This window comes from Typopeltis vanoorti, chromosome 7, assembly GCF_054136105.1.
Source record: "Typopeltis vanoorti isolate ZY-2024b chromosome 7, IOZ_Tvanoo_1.0, whole genome shotgun sequence".
In the NCBI taxonomy this organism is placed as follows: Eukaryota; Metazoa; Arthropoda; class Arachnida; order Uropygi; family Thelyphonidae; genus Typopeltis; species Typopeltis vanoorti.
This window is the reverse complement of record NC_143555.1, coordinates 152154745-152179000: the sequence shown is the minus strand read 5'-3', so window position 1 is coordinate 152179000 and position 24256 is coordinate 152154745. Positions and strand designations below refer to the sequence as shown.

Genomic DNA, 24256 nt, shown 5'->3' with positions numbered 1-24256 from the left:
AGGTTGCAAACACAACTCAGATGGTAATTGCAGTGCTGAAATGAAACTTGGCATGTAAAGATAAGGAAGTCATTTTGCTTCTTTACAATTTTTGCCTCTCACTTGGACTACTGTGCACAAGTCTGGTTTCCATTATATTCTAATACAGTGAAGAGAGTGCAAAGGAGTGTTAAAAATGATATGAAGATTGTGGAATATTGATTATGAAGACAGTCTGCAGACACTAATAAATAGGAGAAAGAGAGCGATATGATTGAGACTTACAAATTTTTGAAAGGGTCATACAGGATATCTGTAGATGGAATTTTTAATTTTATGGATGAGAAGGTATGAGAAGGCATCCCTGGAAGTGGACTGCCAATCGATGTGCACACACACAACATCCAATGGACTGCCATCAAATATTGTGTGTACATAGTTTGAATGAATTCAAGGACATGGATGACAGCTGGTGCAGATAGCATGTAGCCTCCCTCGATGAGTCCCTGACAGTCTCACTTAATAATAATAATATTCATTAGTAATTTATAGACATCAGGTCTTATTTTGTATATATCATTTTCTTTGGTATGATACAATTTTTTTTTACCAGCTTTCTGGTTTCTCTTTTGGTTATTGCTTTATATATTCAATTTCATCTTGTTGGTTTTTTACTACTTACCACTTTTAAAGGCCAGCTTTTTATTTTCAGTTATTGTTTATATATTAATTGTCCCATACATGTAAGTTTTTATTTGATAGTATTTTCTGTGTCCCTAGACTTTCACTTTATTCCATTCTTTCTCAACATCTTTATTTTCTTGTATTTTTTCAAAATATTAAATCTCTATTGGTATAAATTTCTTATACATAAATAATTTAGTAGTCTTACTTTGTCCCACACATTTTTATGGCTTTTCACATACTGCCAATGTAATAATTTTTTTCATATTATTACATTGCTTCATTTTTTCTTGATGTCTTCATTTTCTTTTATATATATATATATATATACAGGGTGTTCGGGATAAATTTGACATATTTATAATTAATTATATTTTTCCGTAAGTTACATGTATTAACACACACTTCTCTTCATTTAAAAGTTTGGACCCTTCTTCATTCATATACAAGATGTCAGAAAGGATGGATAGCTGGAACCCACCTGAATCATGGAAGAGAATAACTTGTATCATGATGATTCGTGCCCGCCATCAAAATAAGGATATTACGACTGCTGCCCAATGCTCCCTGAATACAGTAAAAACAATCAGGAATGAACTAGAGACTTGCAATGGTGACTACGAGGATGTAGCAAGAAGAAAGATCCCTAGCAGACGATAGCAAAGATCCCTTGCGTTCGTACAGCAGAATTCCTCGCAAATCTGCAGGAACAGGTGTTGAAGAACCCTGGCATTGGAATTCGGGCTTTGTTCGTGGAGTTGCTAACTGTAGTGAAGCCCTGGATAACAAGGGTAGCCAATGGTAGGCCGTATGTATGGCAGCAGGATTCGGCCCCTTGCCACACCTCTGGGAAAAGTCAAAAATGGTTGTCTGAAAATTTCTACGACTTCACCAGTCCAAATGTTTGGCCTCCAAACTCCCCAGACCTTAACCCCATGGATTATTTTGTATGGGGCGCAGTTGAAAAAGACACCAATCGCACTTCCAGTAATACAAAAGCCCAGTTAATGGATAAAATTAAAACAGTTTTTGCGGCCCTTCCCAGGGAGACTGTAGCATCAGCTTGTTCGAGGTTCCGAAGCAGAATTGAAGCTGTGATCGATGCTAATGGTGGTTATTTTGAGTAAATCTTGTTGATAGTATTGTAATTAACTCTGCCTGTAATGTTTTTTTGTCAATTCATTAAATTTAATAGATACAAAGAAGATTTTCTTTTTCCTTACGAAACTGTCAAATTTATCCCGAACACCCTGTATATATATATATATATATATATATATATATATATATATATATATATATATATATATATATATATATTATATATATATTTTTGAAACAGTTAATATTGTGTTGGAAAACTTATAAATCATTTAGTAGTCTTACTTTGTATTTAGATTTTGCTTCTCTAGTTTTTTTTTTGTTTAGTTTTCTGTATATTTTGTAACCAATTTGATGGGAACCTTAATTCTACTTACAATAAATAATGAACTGTACCTATTTCTAGCCCTATTCTAACTAACTTCTGGAAAGAGACTTGTTGCTTGACAAAAAACAAGAGACCTGACAAAAATCAATATTTATTGATTTTTGTCCTTATGCACACAATGTATAGGTATGTATATTTTTATGTTTATAGAATATGTTCATTATTTTTAAATTATTATATATTAGACAGAAATAGGATATTAAAAGATCCAACCTTATTTTTCACAGCCAAAGAATTACACACACACACACACACACACACTAGGGAGCTCCCCCCCCCCAAATCTAATGACAGCTGTTTCAAACTAGCTGTCATTAGATAAAATTTAAAATTTTAACAAGATAAATTCAATAAAATTTTCACTGACCTAACAGTTTTAAAACACCTGTAGGCCAATAAAATCTTTATGAAACACACTAATAGAAGACTACTATACAGATGCCTAGGTAGCACTTGTGTCTAAGTAGTGCAAGCTAAGTCACCTCCAATGCTGAGGACTACATTCCCATAAGCTATATGTTCAATTTTCTGAAACTTTCCAAATTTTCATTCTTATTTTGACTAAGAAATAAGGATGGTTCCTTAATATCTCCTATTTCTACCTATTGAAAAATTGGCAAAATGAAGCTTTCAGCCTCTTCTTTTGATTATTATATAATCAATGAGTTGTTTCCATTTTTGTTTATTGTTGATTCTCCAAATTTTTCTATATTATTAACTTCTTCCATTCCTATTCTGCCATTAAGATCTCCAACTATTATTATATTATCCATTTTAAATTGTATGGATATTATTAACCCATTGATGTTATACCCAGATAAGACAGAAACTTAAAACATTTTAAAATTTATTAGAGAAGTTTATGAAAATATAATCTTCACATATGCCATACTGAACCCTCTTCAGCTCTATTTCAATAATTTATCCATATGCTTGTATGGACAACTGTTTGTAAGTCATATATGATATTATATATATGATCATCAATTATATTTACTCAGTGAGTAGATATGTTCATGTTTTTTTGAATGACTGAAACCGAGAAAACAGACAAGTTAATTTAATGAGGCACACAACGTGTTTCGTCAAAAATGACTTCTTCAGGTGTGGGAACATGTAAAGCAAATGAAAAAATCCATAAAACCACTGTACCGTTATAATAACAGACTTGTAAACTGAACATAATTTTGAATTGTCGCTATAGTTCTATTGTTGTTCATATACAAGTTCACGCGCACGGCAGTATCTAATGGCAGAACTATGCGAGTCAGGTAACTATAACTGAAGTTGCTGCTGATGTGAGAAGAGTCTAATATAATTTCTTTGGATTCAACTATGCGACGTTCCACTTCATCATTTGTGTTCGCTGAGAATAAGATGTGACTGCAGAGTGCACTTGTTCTGATTCTATTGTATGAAATGACTCTCTAATGCTCTTCTAGCCATAGGATGATGGACTTCTCAGTCTGGCCATAGTATGGCCTCTCACAAACACATTATTTTATATACACCGGGGAACTGAAGATGGTTATGAGCTTCTTTTGGGTGGCTTAGAACAGACCTTAGTTTTGGAAGAGTTGAAAAACACATTTTAATATTAAATTTTTTCGAAATTCTTCCTAGTTTCCAGGAGAGCAAGCTGATGTAATGTAAAGAAATATAAGCTGTGGAGTTGTTAGGAATCTCTGTGTTGTTTCGAGGTGCTGTATAGTTGCCTCCTGATGTTTTTGAAAGAGTATCCATTATTAGAGAACGTTATTTTTGATATTTTAGTTCATCGGACAATACTGAGCATGCACGATGAGCCAATGTGGAAATGATGCCTAACTTTTGTGCAGGATAGTGATGTGAGGGTGCATGTAGGTATCTATCTGTGTGTGATTTCCTGAAGATTGAGATTTTTAAAGAATCAGACATCTTAGTAAGATTCATGTCAAGAAATGAAAGGGAACCATTTTCTTCATTCTCAACAGTAAATTTTATGTCTCAGTGGAAGTTGTTTAAATGATTTAGGAAGATGTAAAGATTCTCTACGCCATGCTCCCAAATAAGGAATATATCATCCACATAGCGGAGCCATGTTCTAGGTTTTAATGTTGCTTTAGAGATGGCTTTTTCCTCGAAGAAAATGTTAGCCAGTATTGGAGACAGGGGGCTGCCCATAGTTAGTACAGTAAAACTCCGAAGTTACGCGGTAGGTGGGACCAACAAAAGCGCGTAACTCTGGGTATAATTTTGCATGTAACTTATATATACAACCATACAATTGGGACCAAAGGTTTACAAAAACATCTATATTTTTTAAGAAATATAATAATAATTGTAGTTTTTCGTACATAAAAAAAAAAAGTTATTTCGACGTCGAAGGTTTCATAAAATCTAATAGATTCGTCTGATGGCATAATGTCTTTTTCTTGTCACGCAAAATTTCTTCATAGCAAGCTAATGATTTTTTTATTCCTTGCCTTGTGGATACAATTCATTCCTCATTAGAATCTATGTCCTTCAAAATCTGTAAACCTTTCTTTTATGATTGTTCTTATTGTGGATTCCTGTAGATCGAACTTCTTTGCTAGCTCAAAAATTTTCATTCCGCCTTCAAAATCCTTAATAATGTTGAGTTTTGTTTCCAAAGTCAATGTTTTTCTTTTCTTGCTAGCAGTAGAAGAATCGGACTTGCTTCTTTTGGATGACATTATTTTTTGCGATAAAATTTTTATCAAGAACATAACATTAAACAATCGCAAGGCTTGTAGACTAAAAATCGTGTATGAATGGAAACCGCGCGAAACACGTCAATACTTGTTCACAGCATGTGCAACACTGGCGAATGCGGCCAGCGCCTGAAAGATACGACTAGTGGTGAGGCGTGAAGCAGGATGGGAATACGTACATATAAGAAACCGCATAACTCCGGATTCGCGTAAGTCGGGGTATGGCCGTACTTTATTCTGTTTATAAATTTTCTCTTCAAACTTGAAATACCACGAATTAATACAGTGTGAGAGAACCGACAAAACTTTTTAGAGATCTTGTTTTTCACAATGTTGAGATCTTGCGTATGAACATTTGTAAGAAGTGCAACAACATCAAAGCTCGCCATAATATTGGAATCTTTGAGCTTTATGTCTATTATTATAATGGTACAGTGGTTTTATGGTTTTTCATTTGCTTTAAGCGTTCACACACCCGAAGAAGTCATTTTTGACGAAACATGTTGTGTGCCTTATTAAATGAACTTGTCTGTTTTCTTGGTTTAGTCAGAGAAAAAAACATGACCATATCTACTCACTGAGTAAATACAAGGGGGCAATAAATTAACTCTTCCTCTTTGGAGGTATCTGTAGCTAAAACTAATACACGGAATGAAACCACATTTTATATTGAGATGTTTGAAGGCATGGGGAGATGAATTCCGCAAAAAAAAAAAAAAAAAAAAAAAAAAAAGATTTAGTAACAAAAGTTGCCAAAAGGGGAAATTTTGGTGCTGGCAGAGCCAAAAGCAGTCAAATATTTGCAGTAAATGCAGGTAAGGTAAAAAGGATTATGCAAATTTTCTGTGCATACGTGACAGCGGCGCCACCAATTCCACTTAAAAAGGGATTGGGAACATCCAGGCAGTTATTCGAATGACTGACGAATTGTGCTTAATATGCATCCTACCTTGCCTCAGCATGCTTTACTTGTTAAGTTGTTTTACCTTAAACAGTGCAATGCCATAGCGACCCTTCAAGAATTTAGAAGACTTCATAACCTGCGTACAGGTCCTATGTCAACTGTAGCACTGAGAGTTATGATTAAGAAGTTTGAAGAAACTGGATCACTAGGAGTTAGACCTGGCAGAGGATGGAAAGCAGTGCAAGAAGAAAGGTCAGCACATTGAAAATCGTGTATGTGGTCCAGGGGACCCCGATTCTGATGAATAAAACAATATTTCCTGAGAGTTCAATCACTACATTAATTTCTGTCTCTCTTGCAAGTTATTGTTTTAGTTTAATTATTATTATTCTTATCATTGTAATGCGCCACATATCCAGCTGGAATGAGTGACGCGGCTGTTGCTTACACCGTCGAAATATTATTATTCCATTTTATCTGCATTTTAATGTAATCACCTGCTTGTTTTTTGCTCTGCCAGTGCCAAAATTTCCCCTATCGGCTACTTTTGGTACTAAATCTTTTTTTGCTGAAATCATCTACCCATGTCTTCAAAAGTCTCAGTATAAAATTTGGTCTCATTCCGTTTATTGGTTTTAGCTACAGATGCCTCCAAAGAGGGAAAGTTATTTTATGGCCACCCTGTATAACTGATTATCATCATATTCCTTATGATGAGGAGGATACATCCCAACTTACAAAAGCTTATCAGAAAACCACCAGAAGCATTGGACTGTTCATCAACAGGCTTGTCTTTTTAAAATGCTGTAAGTCCTTTTCAATCATTCTAAAATTCCTACAATTCAAGGAAATCATCACAACAGATAGGGCACGTAGAATTTACAAAAAAGCAAAGTAAGAACTTTTATCAGAACGAATCGGTGACACGAAACGAAACTTAGCCTATCTCTTTATTGAAAAACTCACTTTGGAAAACCGTTTAGCAGTATCTTTAGACCCTGTGTCGTGGTACAACATAAAAGAGATAAGCACATGCCGGAACTCAAGAACTCAGGACATCAACAAATCTAAGCTAATTAGGAAATTTAATTCACTCAGATTAACACAAGAATGATTCACACCTAATAAACATCATGAAGGCCTTAAAAAATTAGTGATAAACAAATCATCTTATACCCTTAGTCCTGAAGAAGAGCATATTGTCTCAAAAGGTCTTAATTTTGTTCCTTCGCCAAAATCCATCCCTAGAGAATTACTTCTTACGAAGATAGAAAAAGCTAGCTCACCGCTTCCTACAGCAGATGCAAATTTACTTCGCATGGAGGTAATATTTGCAATTAACAATGAAAACCCCCAATCAACATTTCTCCTGGTGAAAGACTAGCCATCAAAAAAAGGAACAGAGATATTATTATCCTCCAAGCAGACAAGGGTAATGTAACGGACATACTAAACAAAACAGTTTATCGCAAAAAAATCCGGCATTATTAGAATCAGATACCTACTCTGAACTAGATAAAGACAGTAGAGGAAACACTTTAATCTGGACTGAAAATTTCATTAGAAGAAAGATCAAGGTTAGAATCAATGCAGCAATATCAAGAGAGCAGAGAAACTGGGCTGGTGTTCCCCAGGGCTCAATACTCAGCCCTTACTATTCCTTTTATATGTCAATAACATTCATCCCTACCTTATAGAAGACACAAAAGTAGCTTGCTATGCAGATGATATAGCCATCTGGCACACTAGTGCTAAAATCAAAGAATCAGAGGAGATTCTAAACAAATCCCTGAGAGGATTAGAAAAATGGTCAGATGAACTTAAACTCAAAATCAGCCCAGACAAAACAAAACTAAACACTTTTAGTACAGACAGGAAAAATAGACATTCTTACAATCCTAAAGTCATGATCAACAACAAGCTAATTGGAAAAGTCACAAATCCAAAATACCTTGGTATTACAACTGATCAGGAATTACGTTTTGCACAACACATCTCTCAACAGAGCTCTAAAAAAATTAAATATACTGAAAAGGCTTTGTGGAACAAATTAGGGTGCAAAGCCAAAAATCCTCAAATCTACTTACACTACACTCATAAGGCCAATAATGGAATATGCAGCACCTATCTGGTCACCTTCAGCCTCATCAGTAAAGGAAAAATCAGACAAAATACAAGCAAAAGCATCCAAGATTATTATTGGTGCAGTGTCATCCACTAACATTATCAGAGCCCAACAGGAATGTGGGCTCGACCTGCTGGAGGACAGACAAAAATTTGCCAGCATAAAATTGATAAATAATATCAGAAGCTACCAAAGCGATCATATCTCCCTAAAAACTTATGAATATTAGAATCAAAAATGCAGACTTCACAGATCATCAACTTTACAATATGATGACACTATCAGGAAGGAAATAGGTCTTGATCAGCTAAATGCCCACATAAACAAAGAACCTTCATTATCCAGTCCTTTACCTCCATAAATCTAAATAAACTCTATACAAAAAAAGAAATGCTCAAAGAAAAAGGCCTAAACACTATCAACCTTCTTTCATCCTCTGAACAGGTTATTTGTTATACCGATGGATCGTCAGACACCAATATGATTAATGGAGGCGCTGGTGTTCTCCTTCTACTCCCGAAAGGTGGAAAACGTTCAATAAAAGTTGAATCTGGGAGAATTGCTTCCAATTTTACCAGTGAACTTTACGCAATAAATAAAGCACTCGAAGCCTACTTAAAATTGTCATCGTCTCAACAATCTGAGGGAATTATAATTTACAGTGACTCAAGATCAGCTATGGAGGCAATCAAAAATGGCAATTCCAAGCTCACACAAGACACCCATAAACTCTTAATTCAACTAAAGTGTTTAGGAAAAAGTTGCATTTTACAATGGATTCCTGCTCATGTGGCATTGATTACAATGAAGCACCTGATAAATTAACAAAAGAGGCCAGAGAACTCAACCTAGAAACTCATATGATAACTCTTGCTGATGCCAATGCACTAGCCAAAGCTAAACTAATTCCACTGAAATCAGTGATACATCAAATTCCCAAATTCAATGGTGACAGAAAGACTTCCACCACGCTAGCAAGAATACGAACAGGACAGTATAGAGGAATGAAGATCAATACAGATGATACGAGAACATACATAACCTGCAAAAAACTGCCCCAATACTGAACTAACACCCACTCACATCTTTACCTGTCCAGCAATTACAGCAGCCTTGCAAGAAATAGATCCTAATTCTGAACAACAGCTCTATACAAACAAAATCATCAACATAGCCAAAGCAGTTCAAGGAACACATGGAAACATCTAAAACTCTTCAAAGGACAAGACAACAACAACTAGATAGAGACCCAACGAGAGAGATTACATAATCGAACAAACAATCTCCTGAAGACGACAATGAAACTTCCAAGAAACACACGCCTTTCTCTTCAGTCTTTACATCCACTTATTCCAAGATTATATGGCCTGCAAAGGTGCACAAAGAAAATTGTCTGCTCAGGCCAATAGTTGATAGCATTGATTCACTCACATATAAATTATCAAAATATTTAGCATCCTCCTTAAAAGGTCTAGTAGGAAAATCTTCCTCTTACAGTCAAAATTCAACGGACTTCAAAGCTGTATAACTGAGAGGAGACCTCCAAATAGCCTTTAAAGGAATGCAGAGAACCGACCAGGGCTTCTGACCTAATGTCCAATCCTCACCTTCTCGTGGTGCACCCTGTTGGGTATCTACTTGGATACTGAACGAACGAGGATGGGCTGGCAATTTGTGATTTAGCCGACCAAATTGTATTCTTATTGGTTAAACCAAAATAAAAAATGATGGTACGACATGACAAAATTTCGTGCTGGCTGGGGCATCGCCCGATTAAACAAGGCCCCGTTGTTTTCGCCAGGGAAAACCAGGGCGAACAGCGAAAAGTTAGCTACTGGAACAAATCTGAAAACAAACCTCAACTCAACATCACCAGAGTTAAAGATCGGTACTATCAACATAGGAAGCCTGAATAGCAAAGAAATGGAGCTACTGAGGAATTAGATAAGTACCAGATCGACATAATAGGGGTGACTGAAACAAAAAAGACCAAAACCGGTGAGATCTTTCTGAGCAATAAATACAAAATGTTATATTCAGGCAATGACAATCAAGGAAAAGAAGGGGTAGCCATAGTATTCAATACAAAATACGAGGCTAATCTTCTTGAATGGCAGTCAGTCTCAAGTAGAGTAATGTGGGCAAATATCAGAATGGGGAACTGGACAATGACTTATTTGTGCCTATGGTCCCACAGAAGGTCCTACTAAGGTAGAAGTGGAGGAATTTTTTGAGGCTTTAAAAAAAGCAACTGACACAATGAAAAAGGAAAAGTTGGTCCTTGTTGGGGATTTAAATAGCAGAGTAGGAAATGATTGTGAGACATACAAAAATATTTTGGGAAAATTTGGAGAAAACAGCAAAGCTAATAATACTGGCAAATATCTGTTGGATTTCTGCTCAGGACATGGACTGGTTATTACTAACACCATGTTCCAATATAAAAATGTGCACAAATTCACATGAAGAGAAGAGGCAAGGAATAAGAAACGTCATATTGACTATGTTATTGTTGGTAGTGATGTTTTCTCCTGGGTGCAGGACACCAGAGTGTACAGAGGATTTGAAATTGGAAGTGATCACTATTTAGTCTTGAGCAGGATAAAATTGAATTTCATATTGAAAAGAATGACATGTAAGAAAGTTTTAAAGCAAATAAAAGTTGATTAGCTCTCAGATGTGAACTGTAGACTAAAATACACAAAGATTATTGAAGAAAAAATGAGAGTTTGAGAACAGGAATCAAACCTTGGAGATTCAGTGGCAAACTCTGAAGAAAACATTGATTGATTCTGCCAGAGAGGCATGTGGTGAGGTTGTGTGCAAGGATAAAAAAATCAGAACTCCCTGGTGGACACAGGAAGTTAAAGAGGCAGTGAAGGAAAAGAAGAAAGCATATCCAAAGTTCCTGTCAAATAAGTCAGCTTGTGTTCTTAGAGAATACAGAGACAAATGCAAGAATGCTAAACAGTGTGTAAAACTAGCTAAACAAAAGTCATGGGAGAACTTTGGCAAGAATATAGAAAAAAAATATCAAGAAGGTGGCAAAATATTCTCGAGGTTGTTGAAGAAGCTTAGGAATGGGGGGAAAGAGTACTGTAAAAGGAGTTAGAGATGATAAAGGTGACATGAAAATGGAAGAAAAAGATATCCTTGAAGATATGGAGTAATTACTTTGAAAAACTGCTAAATGAAACAAGCAGTGATGAGAGCACAGTGGTAAAAAAACAATGACCAGAGTCATGCAGTCAGGAATACATATCCATACTTGAAGTAGAAAAAGCCATCAAAGGCTTGAAATGTGAAAAGGCAGCAGGAGTAGATGATATTCGACCAGAAATGCTGAAGTATGGTGGTATAAGAATCTTACAGTGGCTGCACTGCATAGTTCAGAAAGCCTGGACAGAGGGACGAATTCCAGATGATTGGAGTAGAGCTCTCATAGTACCCATATATAAAAAAGGGAAATAAAACTGAATGTGAGAATTACAGAGGTATTTCCCTATTGAGTGTTCCTGTCAAGATTTATGCAAGTATACTTGAGAAACTTGTTCTTCACCAAGAAAAGCTTGGTGAAGAACAAGCTAGATTCAGGTCAAATAGAGGCTGTCAGGATCAGATCTTCACTTTACGACAAATAGCTGAGAAAGCATGGAAATATAACAGAGAGCTGTATTTAAGTTTTGTCGATTTGGATAAAGCATATGACAAGGTGCCAAGAGAGAAGCTATTCAATACGCTACAGTTATATAGTGTCGATTGGGCATTATATCAAGCAATACTTAGTCTTTATTTCAGTTGTAAGTCAGCAGTTAGAATTGAAGGAAGTACAGGAAGATGGTTTAATGTTAAATTGGTTTGAGATAAGGATGTACATTATCCCCTCTGTTATTCATTATCTATATGGATCACTTTATGAAGGAAAGTGGTATTAAACATGATATCAAAATTGTAGATGTTAATGTCAGCTCTTTGCTTTATGCGGATGATGTTATACTTCTAAATAAATCCGCTATAAGTCTGCAAGATTCTCTGACTAAATTGAATAGCTGTTGTAATAGATATGGTATGAAGGTCAGCAATAAAAATACAAAGACAATGAAAATAGGCAGAATCATTGAAAATGTCAACTGTGTTGGAAATGGAGAACCTGTGGAACAAGTAAAACATTTCAGCTACTTAGGCACAATTTTTACTGAAGATGGTAAATTAAATATAGAAATAGGCAACAGAATCAGCAAAGCTGGTATGGTGGGAAGTCAATTGAATAAATTCATATGGAATAAGAGAGAAATTAGTCGGAACACTAAATTAGCTGTATACAAGACAATGTTCAAACCAATTTTAACTTATGGATATGAGAACTGGGTCAGAAGAAAAACACTTGATCAAAGACTAGAGACCGCAGATATGAGATTCCTGGGAAAGATTATAGGCGTGAACAGATGGCATCAATGGCAATATCATATTAAAAATGAGGATATTAGGAAAGAACTTGACATTGTCAGCATCCAGGAATGCGTTAGCAGAGCTAATCTCAGGTGGTATGGTCACTTAAACAGAATGGGAGAAGAAAGATTAGCAAAACCAGTGTTCTCTGCCAGGTTGGCAGCAAAATGACCCTGAGGAAGACCAAGATATAGGTGGATTGATACGGTACAAAGTGCCTTAGACGATAGAAATATAAGTTCTGATAACGTTGGAGTCTTGACAAGTAATAGAGTGATTTGGAAGAAATTTGTAGATAGGAAGTTAGTAATGATGTAAATTTTTCATGTAATACTATCATATCCTGTAGTATCATCCTATCATCACCCCTTGAAGGTACATGGCAGGAATTTGATGATGATGAGCTCAAGGATTCAGATATTATGGCGAGCTTTGATGTTGTAGCACTTCTTAGAAATGTTCCAATGCAAGATGTTCTCAACATTTTAAAAAACAAGATCTCTAAAACGTTTTTTGCTCTTCTCTCACACTGTATTAATTCGGGGTATTTCAAGTTCGAAGAGAACATTTATAAACAGAATAAAGTACTAGCTATGAGCAGCCCTCTGTCTCCAATACTGGCTAACATTTTCTTCGAGGAAAAAGCCATCTCTAAAGCAACATTAAATCCTAGAACATTGCTCAGCTATATGGACGATATATTCCTTATTTGGGAGCATGGTGTAGAGAATCTTTATATCTTTCTAAATCATTTAAACAACTTCCACCAAACATAAAATTTACTGTCGAGATGAAGAAAATGGTTCCCTTTCATTTCTTGACATGAAACTTACTAAGATGTCCGATTCTTTAAAATCTCAATCTTCAGAAAATCATACACAGATATATACCTATATGCATCCTCACATCACTATCCTGCACAAAAGTTAGGCATCATTTACACATTGGCTCACAGTGCACACTCAGTATTGTCCGATGAAGAATTAAAATATCTAGAAACAACTTTCTCTAATAATGGATACTCTTCCAAAATTATCAAGAGGCAACTACACCAGTGCCTTCGAAACAACACAGAGAATCCTAACAACCCCACAGGTTACATTTCTTTACCTTACAGCAGCTTGCTCTCCCAGAAACTAGGAAGAATTTTGAAAAAATTTAATATTAAAACGTGTTTTTACCTCTTCCAAAACTAAGGTCAGTTCTAAGCCACCCAAAAGAAGCTCATAACCATCTTCAGTTCCGTGGTGTATATAAAATAATGTGCGATTGTGGGAGGCCATATTATGGCCAGAGGAACACCAGAGAAACATTTCATACAATTGAATCACAGCAAGTGCACTATGAAGTCATGTGTTATTCTCATGAACACAAACGTTGAAGGCCGCCAACATGAAATAGATTGGGATGCAACATCAAATGTTTATATTTGTAACGATGAAGTGGAACGTCGCATAGTTGAATCCAAAGAAATTATCTTACTCTTCTCACATCAACAGCAACCACAGTTATAGTCTACCTGACTCATATACTTCTTCCATTAGATACTGGCGTATGCGTCAATTCATACGCTCGCATATGAACAACAATAGAACTATAGCACAGACTGTAACGACAATTCAAACTTAACTTCAGTTTACAAGTCTGTTATTATAATGGTACAGCGGTTTTATGTTTTTTGATTTGATTTAAGTGTACCAACATCTGAAAAAGTTATTTTTGACGAAACACGTTGTGTGCCTCATTAAATTAACTTGTCTGTTTTTTCGGTTTTAGTCAGTCAAAAAAACATGAATATATATATATGAATATATATTTATATATATGTCCATTGGAAGATTTACTCAGTTAGATAACATATTCTATAGTATTGAATGGCTAGAACCGAGGTTTAAATAAGAACTATTTGCACGACTAGTTTCGCCAAAACCTAGACTTCAGGTGTATAACAAACATATGAATACAATACCATCAAACTTTGAAAGGAACTGGTATTTTAAAAACAAAACTAAAAAATGAATAAAAAAAATTGTAGAGATTACAGCGTAGAGTTTAAAAAGAAGAATAAACTCTTGCCATATAATTGTGCATATGAGGTCTTGAGGACCAATATTGAATAGTAGAGCTGTGAGAGTCTGGTAGGCTGTAGCTTAGATTGTTGTTAATATGGATGGGGTTGAATATTATTTCCTTAGATTCTATAATTTTTCTTTCCATCTCGTGGTGAATATTGTCAGTTCTATCCCAGAGCGTCTGATGTTGAAGGTTTTCTTCATTCAAATTAATTGAAAATAGAACATGGCTAGACAAGGCACTGGCACGAGTTCTGTTGTAGTTGATGTCTCTCTGATGTTCTTCTAAACATAGTTCTATTGATTTCTCCGTTTGTCCAAAGTACGGTTTACTGCAGTCGCAAAGAATCTTAAATACACCACGATATTTGAGATTACTGTGTTTAGTTTTTGGATGACTTAAGATTGAACTCAGTTTAGGAAGGGTTGTGAAGAATGTCTTGATGTTATATTTCCTCAGAATTTTAGCAGATATAGGACTAATATGGCATAGAAATACAGCTTTTAGAAATAGTGGTATATCTTCGTTATGTCATTGATGAGGGTTAAACAAAAATTTGTCTATAGTCTTGTTTGAGTAGCCATTAAGTAAGAATGTACTTTGAAGATGACTGAGTTCATTTTTAAGTTTCTCTTTATCCGAAAGAAGAGATCGGGCTCAGTAGAGTAGAGATGATACCTAACTTCTGCGGAGGATAATGGTGTGAGTCAGCACGAAGGTATCTGTCTGTATGAGTTGGTTTCCTATAAATGGTGAACTTGAGATGTTGTGTAGAAAGGGTCAGTTTAATAATTAAGAATGAGAGCGAGCCATCAACTTCTAACTCCGACGTGAACTTGATATTAGGATGTATATTATTCAGGTGTTCCTGAAAGATTCTGAGGATACTTTCAATATTAAAGGCTCCTTAGCGTTTTTGTTTGCTAAAAATCTTCTCTTGCAAACCACTTAGAATTTTTCCTAGATAGTAACACCTGGAACAATATAAGAGAGGTCAGTGAATTTTGTGGTTCTAAGTCACAAACTGAGAACAAACAAAAACTAATCAACAAGTTTAATTTTCTTAAACATCAACAAGAGCAATCCTCTTTTTCCAGACCTCGTTTTGCTCAAGACAAGGTGGTTATAAATAAATGTAATCAATCTTTTACCCGCCAAAATAAGAGTTCTCTCAAAAGGTCTCAATTTTGTTGTGTCTCCGAAGTCTATTCCTAAAGAACTGTTTCTCACTAAGATTGAAAAGGCTGCCTCTCTCTCTCCTCCCCACCCATGATGCAAACTTACTCTGGATTGAGTTGATTTTTACCATTAACAATGCCAAGACCTCCTGAGATAACCTTCTAACATCTGAACAACAAGCTCTTAAACAAATAAGAAATAACCAAGACATCATCATTCTTCTAGCAGATAAGACAGTTGTCCTTAACAAAACAGATTACCACCAAAAAATCCTAGATTTATTACATACAAATACTTATTCAATTCTCGACAGAGATCCTACCAGAGAACTCCACAACCTCACAAATAATAATCTACTAAGAACAACTTAAGAATTACCTAGAAATGTTTGCCTTGTCGTATGTTCCATACATCCTCTCATCCCACGGCTTTATGGTCTTCCTAAAATTCACAAAGAAAATATTCCTCTTCGCCCCATAGTCGAAGATATCGATTGTCCAACATACAACCTCTCAAAATATCTCGCCTCTTCTCTTAAATGTTTCTTGGGAAAATCTACTTCCTTTATTAAAAACTCCACAGACTTTGTTTCCAAGCTTAATCACTTTACTATCTCAAACTCAGATATTATGGTTAGTTTTGACATAGTATCTTTATTCATAAATGTGCCTACCAAAGAGGTACTTGATCTTTTAAAGAACAAAATTTCTAAGAAGATCTTTGCCCTACTGACACACTGCGTCTCTTCTGGTTATTTCAAATTAGAAGACTCTATTGAAAGTTTATTTTTCACTTGGTTAGAGTATAATAAAATTAGTTTAATCCTTTTTCCAAGTGTGAGCAAACAAAGTTTGCACCTGAAAGTATCTTCAGGACTGGGGTAAGGTGGGACAACACCAAAGCAACTTGTTGCCAAGGTGGAGCAAGCTACCAACACTCCTATCTCAGTATCTCCTATAATGCAAAACACATTTCCTTGCAGATATGTCTAATGTTATGAATTAAGGGTGTTGGTATCTTGCTCCACCTTGCAACAAGTTGCCCTGGTGTTGTCCCACCTTACCCCAGTCCTGAAGATACTTACAGGTGCAAACTTTGTTTGCTCACACTTGGAAAAAGGATTAAACTAATTTTATTATACTCTAACCAAGTGAAAAATAAACTTTCAACATCTTTCTCTAAATCCAGAGTAATTTATTAAAAAAGGGTGGCACACCGTTTGGCAACTCCTATAGGTAGAGATGACCTGCTAATGCTTCTGCCTGGTATCTCCACTTGGGCCTGGCTCCCACTGAAGAGACCTCAATAAAGGTCGAAACTAGTCTGGGTAGTGGCCCTTCCCTTAATGCATAACATTAAACATATCTGCAAGGAAATGTGTTTTGCATTATAGGAGATACTGAGATAGGAGTGTTGGTAGCTTGCTCCACCTTTGCAACAAGTTGTCCTGGTGTTGTCCCACCTTACCCCAGTCCTGAAGATACTTTCAGGCGCAAACTTTGTTTGCTCACACTTGGAAAAAGGATTAAACTAATTTTATTATAGAAGACTCTGAATTCTGCTTGTATATACAAGCAGAATTCAGGATTAGCTATGGGCTACCCTTTATCTTCAATCTTTGCCAATATTTACCTACAGAACTTTGAGGAAAAAAGCCATTTCATCTTCTGCCTTAAAACCTGAAGTGTGGTTTCGTTACAGACGACATTTTCTTAATCTGAGAACATGGTCTCGATACCCACCTTCTGAATCTTTCAGGAATACTTGAATAATATACATCCTAATATCAAGTTCACATCAGAGTTAGAAGTTGATGGCTCACTCCCCTTCTTAGATATTAAACTGATCCAGTCTACAGAACAACTCAAGTTCACATTTATAGGAAACCAAGTCATACAGACAGATACCTTCATGCTGACTCACACCATTATTCTCTGTAAAACTTAGGTATTATCTCTACTCTGGGTCACCGAGCCAGGTCATCGACTCCTAAGTACATTCTTACTTAATGGCAACTCAAACAAGACTATAGACAAAATTTTGTTTAACCCACATCAATGACGTAATGAAGATATCACTATTTCTAAAGGCAGTATTTCTATGCCATATATTAGTCCTATATCCACGAAATTAGCTAAAATTCTGAGGAAATATAACATCAAGATGTTCTTCACAATCCTTCCTAAACTACGTTCAATCTTAAGTCATCCAAAAACTAAACACAATAATCTCAAATATCGTGGTGTATTTAAGATTCTTTGCGACTGCGGTAAACCGTACTTTGGACAAACGGAGAAATCAATAGAACTATGTTTAGAAGAACATCAGAGAGACATCAACTACAACAGAACTCATGCCAGTGCCTTGTCTAGCCATGTTCTATTTTCAGCTAATTTGAATGAAGAAAACCTTCAACATCAGATGCTCTGGGATAGAACTGACAACATTCACCACTGTTGTGACGAGATGGAAAGAAAAATTATAGAATATAAGGAAATACTATTCAACCCCATCCATATTAATAACAATCTATGTTACAGTCTACTATTCAATATTGGTGCTCAAGACCTCATACGCTCACATATGCACAATAATACAACCAGAGTTTATTCTTCTTTTTAAACTCTACGCTGTAATCTCTACAGTTTGTTTGATACGTTTTTTTAGTTTTGTTTTTAAAATACTGGTTCCTTTCACGGTTTATGGTATTCATATGTTTGTAATGCACCTGAAGAAGTCCAGGTTTAGACGAAACTAGAAATGCAAATAAAGTTTTTATTTAAATCTCAGTTCCAGTCATTCAATACTATAGAATATATATATATATATATATATATATATGAAAAAGTTTTAATGACTGTTACAGAGAGATAAAAAGATGACAAATATATTTAAAAAGATATTACTAGTTTACTAGTTTCGTTGAATAGATCAACATCCTCAGGTATCACAATCAAAGAAATATATAAAAAAAATTACAGAGACTTAAAATTGTAATAACAGAACAAGTATAAAAAGACAGTAGCGTGTTTGAAAAACAAATGCGAGTATGAGTTCCAAACAAACGTATACTACGCGCTATCGCGAGTGCGCCAGTACTGAACAGAAGCAACATGTGCATCAGAGAGATTGTAACTCAAGCTGTTGTTGATATGAGAGGAATCCCGAGAAATTTCCCTGGATTCGACAATCTTTCTTTAGAGTTCATCATAGCACACATGGATGCTAGAAGTTTGAGTCCAGTTTACAATGTGTTGGCAGCCTTCATCTGAGTTAGCTGAAAAGAGAACGTGGCTATATATATATATATATATATATATATATATATATATATATATATATATATATATCATACTTGTAATTCCAGTATATTTTGCTTTATGATTTATGGATCCAAATCATTATGCCAGCTTTTATGCATATTTGTAAAACTGTATATGATATGATACTCAGCTGTTTCTGTTTGTTTGTTTTTTTGTTTCTAAAGGTTTTTTTTAAATTCTAAAGGCTGCTGAAAAAGCTCGGAAATGGAGGAATGGGTGCTGTAAAAGGAATTAGAGATGACAAAAGGAGACATGAAAACTGGTGAAAAAGATATCCTTATTGTATGGAGCAATTAATTTGAAAAATTGCTAAACGAAACAATCAGTGACAGCACAGTAGTAAAAAAACACTCAACAGGCATGCAATCAGAAATACATATCCATACATGAAGTAGAAAAAGCCATAAAAAGCCTGAAATGTTGAAAGGCGGAGGGAGTAGATGATAATCGATCAGAAATGCTCAAGTAAGGAGGTATAAAAGTCTTATAGAGGTATTTCCATATGAGTGTTCCTGGTAAGATTCATGCAAGTATACTTGAGATACATCACTTTACAACAAAATGTTGAGAAATCATGTGAATATAACAAAGATCTGTATTTAAGTTTTGATGATCTAGTAAAGGCATATGACAAGGTGCCAAGAGAAAGCTATTCAAAATGCTACAGTTGTATAGTGTAAATAGGGCATTATATCAAGCAATACTTAGTCTTTATTTGAGTTGTAAGTCAGCAGTTAGAATTGAAGTACAGGAAGATGGTTTTATGTTAAATCTGGTGCCAGACAAGGATGTACGTTATCCCCTCTGTTATTTATTATCTATATGGATCACATCATGAAAAAAAGTGGCATTAAACTTGATATCAAAATTGGAGATGTTAATCTCAGCTCTTTACTTTATACAAATAATGTTATACTTCTACAAGTCTGCAAGATTCCCTGACTAATTTAATTAAATGTTGTAATAGATTGGGTATGAAGTCAGCACTAACAAGACAAAGAGGATGAAAATAGGCAGAAGCACTGAAAATATCAACTGCATTGTGAATGGAGAACCTATATAATAAGTAAAACATTTCTGCTACTTAGGCACGATTTTTAGTGCAAATGGTAAATTAAATATGGAAATAGACAACAGAATCAATAAAGCTGGCATGGTAAGAAGTCAATTGAATAAATTTATATGGAATAAGAGAGAAATTAGTCAAAACAATAAATTAGCTGTATACAAGACAGTGTTCAAACGAATTTCATGTTATGAATCTGAGAGCTGGGTCAGTCCTGAGAAAGATTAGAGGTGTGAACAGATGGCATCGGTGGCAATATCATATTAAAAATAAGGATATTAGGAAAGAACTCTAAATTGTTAGCATCCAGGAATATGTTAGCAGAGCTAATCTCAGGAGGTATAGTCACTTAAACAGAATGGGAGAGGAAAGATTAGTTCTCTAATCACGTGTTCTCTGCCAGGTTGGTAGGAAAAAGACCCAGAGGAAGACCAATAAATAGGTGGATTGTTACAGTAAAAAGAGCCTTGAAGATAGAAATATATAAGATCTGATATGATAATGTTGGAGTCCTGACAGGTAACAGATTGATTTGGAGGAAAATTGTAGATAGGAAGTTAGTAATAATGTAAGTTTTTCATGTAGTATTAGCATATCCTGTACACCCCCTTGAGGGTACATATCAGGAAATTCATATCATATCGTACATATCAGGATGATGATGAAGTTCTTTTTAACCTTTTTCAATCTGAGGTCTTTTACCATGTACTTGAGGCACTGCATATAATCTGGGAGTGTCTCAAGGACATGGTCTAAAGCAGTGTTTTTCAACCTTTTTCTGACTGCAACCCAGAATTAAAAAAAGTTTTACATCTTGATCCAGCACATATGAGCACATTATATACATGTAATCCTCATATAACGCGGATGTTAGGTTCCATAGAAATGGCACGTTATGCAAGACTCAGATCACATAAAAAAAGTAGCGTTATGTTCCAAAATCGTTTTTTTTTTTTTAAATCATACAAACAACGACATACCAATAAAAATAATATTTTATTTAATTCAGGTAAGTTAAGAAAACAAACTTTGAAAGAAATATATAGCATAAAATTATAAAAATTACAAATTGTAATTTGTTATTTTCTTCATTGCACATAAACTGTGTCCATTCCTTAATGGACAAACATTCCTTAATGCATAAACTTCATTGCACATAATGAATAAATGTTTTAGGCAAAATAAAATAAAGTGCATATTTCAATTATTATCACTGTCTTCAAAAATAACATTTCAATGATGTTCTTTATTTACGAGTGGCTGAACATTGTCATCACTTGAAATTTCTTGGACATTATTTGTATAATTCTCATTGCATACTTCAGCTGGTTTAGTTATCAAGAAGTCAGTAATAAGACTTTGCATACCACTATGCTGCAATCGTTTATTAAGTTCATAATATGTAGCTAAACAAATATCCAATTGTCTCATGAATTTTCCAGAGCACTCCATTGAGGGATCATTATCCATAAAATAATTTCCTAACTTTCTTGCCAAATCCAATCCTTCTACTAATTTCTTTAAACTTAATTCTTTAATGGATTCATCACAATTAGAATCTTTGGCAAAACTTCCCCGTCATTTGGTTTGATGTCATCTATTAATTGTACCAGTTCCTCCTCATTTAGATCTTTTCCCCCAACAATTAATTCACTATTTCATTTTCAACAATATCGCAAAAGCCCTCCCGACCAAAAATGTGTGCGATATTTATTGTATGGCTTAGCTCGGCATCCACTGGAGGTACAAACTTTTGTTCCAGAACGGCTTCAGGCTATATATTTTTCCAGCAAGCATTCAGTGTAGAGGGTTGTAATTCCTTAATGGAGAAAGAAATAATTTTCGCACAATTCAATATTGAAAACTCTTTCTACACTTGAGGCAGTGTCATGTTTGGATTACATTCCATTTTTTCCGAAATAAATTGGAATGTTCGACGAATATAATATGATTTAAATGTTGATATTATTCCTTGGATGAGGGGTTGAATAAATGGAGTAGTATTAGGCAGCAAAAAAGTTAATTTTAATATTCAGATGGCTTAAATTTGTTGGGGTGCCTGGTGTGTTATCTAAAATTAGTAGAATTTTGAAGTCGATATTCTTTTACTTTGTGTAACTTTCTACATTGGGTACAAAACACTTGAAAAAGCAATTTTCAAACATGTTAGCCATTAACCCATGTCTTTTTGTTGGCCTGCCAATAAACAGGTAGGCAGACTTATTGAGCACTTTCAGAGCATGAGGATTTGAGGAGCGGTTAATAAACATTGGTGTGTAGAGGCTTAAGTGCTGTGAGGACATCATGTTGGAGGCTTAATGGATTTTTTACGACACCCAGAAAGGATTAAAACAGAATTTAATACTTCTTATATTTCATCTCGGTCACTGAGACATCTTCAGGGATTACAAAAAAAATAATGTAACATAAATACAAATAACAAACAATACTAAGCCCAACCACGTGGGTGACACTAAAGTCCTAACTAGGTCGAGCGCCCTCTAAGAGCGGTTGTAGGTGGCCTGAAATGTAGGGTGGGACCTCTGGTGATAAGTGTTTCCCAAATCTTAGAAAGCTTAATGCAACCGTATTTATTAAGATTTGGTTGATTTCTGAGAGCTGCTGCTGATTCTAAGAATAGTCTCTCTTTTTTGAATTTGCTGTGGTGAATCATGGTGGTTTTTTTCCATGAGATCCGACGGGTTGTATCCAAGACACGATCAGCAAGGCCTGACTGACCATAGTCGTGGTTGCAGATGTATGACTTGTGTTCCTCCAGGCAGATGGTTGCTGATCTGCCTGTCTGTCCAAAGTACGCCAGCTTACAGGAACAGGGTACTTTATAAACTCCAGGCACTGAGAGAGGAGGGAGTTGATCTTTTGTAGAATGGATAAGGATAGCAAGTTTGTGGTGGGGATTAAATGCTGTGTGTAGGTTGTACTTGTTTAAAATCTTGGCTATTTTTTCGGATGTGCCGCGTATGTAGGGTATGGTGATGGTATTTCTGAACTCTTTCTGAAGAGATGGCCAGGTAATGGGGGGAGGAACTGATTATTTTTTTAATACTATGATCACTGTTGCCATTGGAGAAAGTGTTGTGTATGTGGTTGAGTTCAGTTGAAAGGGTGGTTCCAATGGAACAAAGATTGTAGGCTCTCTTGGTTAGAGTTTTAATAATGTCATATTGTTGAGCAGGTTGGTGGTGGGAGAGTTTGTGAATGTATCTGCCAGTGTGTGTAGGTTTTCTATATACAGTGAAGGAAAGTGTACCATTAGGAAGGCATGTAAGTAAGGTGTCAAGGAGGGTAAACAGTTGTTCTTTTCCCTTTCCATTGTAAACTGGATTCTTGGATGTAGGCTGTTGAGGTGATTGAAGAAGGAGTCTAATGTGTCTGGGCCATGAGGCCAAACAGAGAACACATCATCAACATATCTTATCCAGATAGAAGGTTTGAGTCTATGGCTCGTTTTTCAAAATCTTCCATATAAAAATTGGCAAGAGGGGCTGAGGAACCCAGGGCAGTTCCCTCTATCTGCTTGTAGATTTTGTTCTTCCAAGAAAAATTCTGTTAATGTTGTGTTAACCCAACTTCCAGAAAGGAAGTTTTTGAAAAAAAAATCCATTAAGCCTCCAACATCATAATAAACATTGGTTTTGTCATTTAATCATGTTGAAGGTTTATTTTTCACTTGGTTAGACTATAATAAATTTAGTTTAATCCTTCATCCAAGTGTGAGCAAACAAAGTTTACGCCTAAAAGTCTCTTCAGGACTGGGGTAAGGTGTACCACCTTACCCCAGTCCTGAAGAAACTTTCAGGTGCAAACTTTGTTTGCTCACACTTGGATAAAGGATTAAACTAAACCTTACCCCAGTCCTGAAGATACTTTCAGGCACAAACTTTGTTTGCTCACACTTGGATAAAGGATTAAACTAAATTTATTAATGTCATTTAATCACCTGATGCATTACTACAAAACAGTAGAGTAATTCTATATTTGGAAACTTTGAATCCAGGAGCTGATCTTTCATTTTTCGAAATATAGGCGCGTTTGGCATTTTTTCCCCAATATAACTCGGATTCATCTGCATTGAACACCTGGTCTGCATTATAACCACTTCTTCAATGATTTTTAAAAGTTATCCTGGGTATTTTCAGGCAGCTTCTATGTCTGCTGATGCTGATTCTCCCTAGATTTTAAGATTATGCAAAAAAAAAAAAAAATTTTCGAACCAACCCTTACTGGCACAAAATCCATGCTGAGCTTTC

General features: G+C 35.4%; 1 protein-coding gene across 1 annotated transcript in view; it reads right to left on the bottom strand.

The window, feature by feature from the left end:
* LOC150105213 (splicing factor U2AF 50 kDa subunit-like) overlaps positions 1–24256 on the bottom strand; it is a 432010-nt gene that overhangs the window by 226516 nt on the left and 181238 nt on the right. The window lies entirely within an intron of this gene.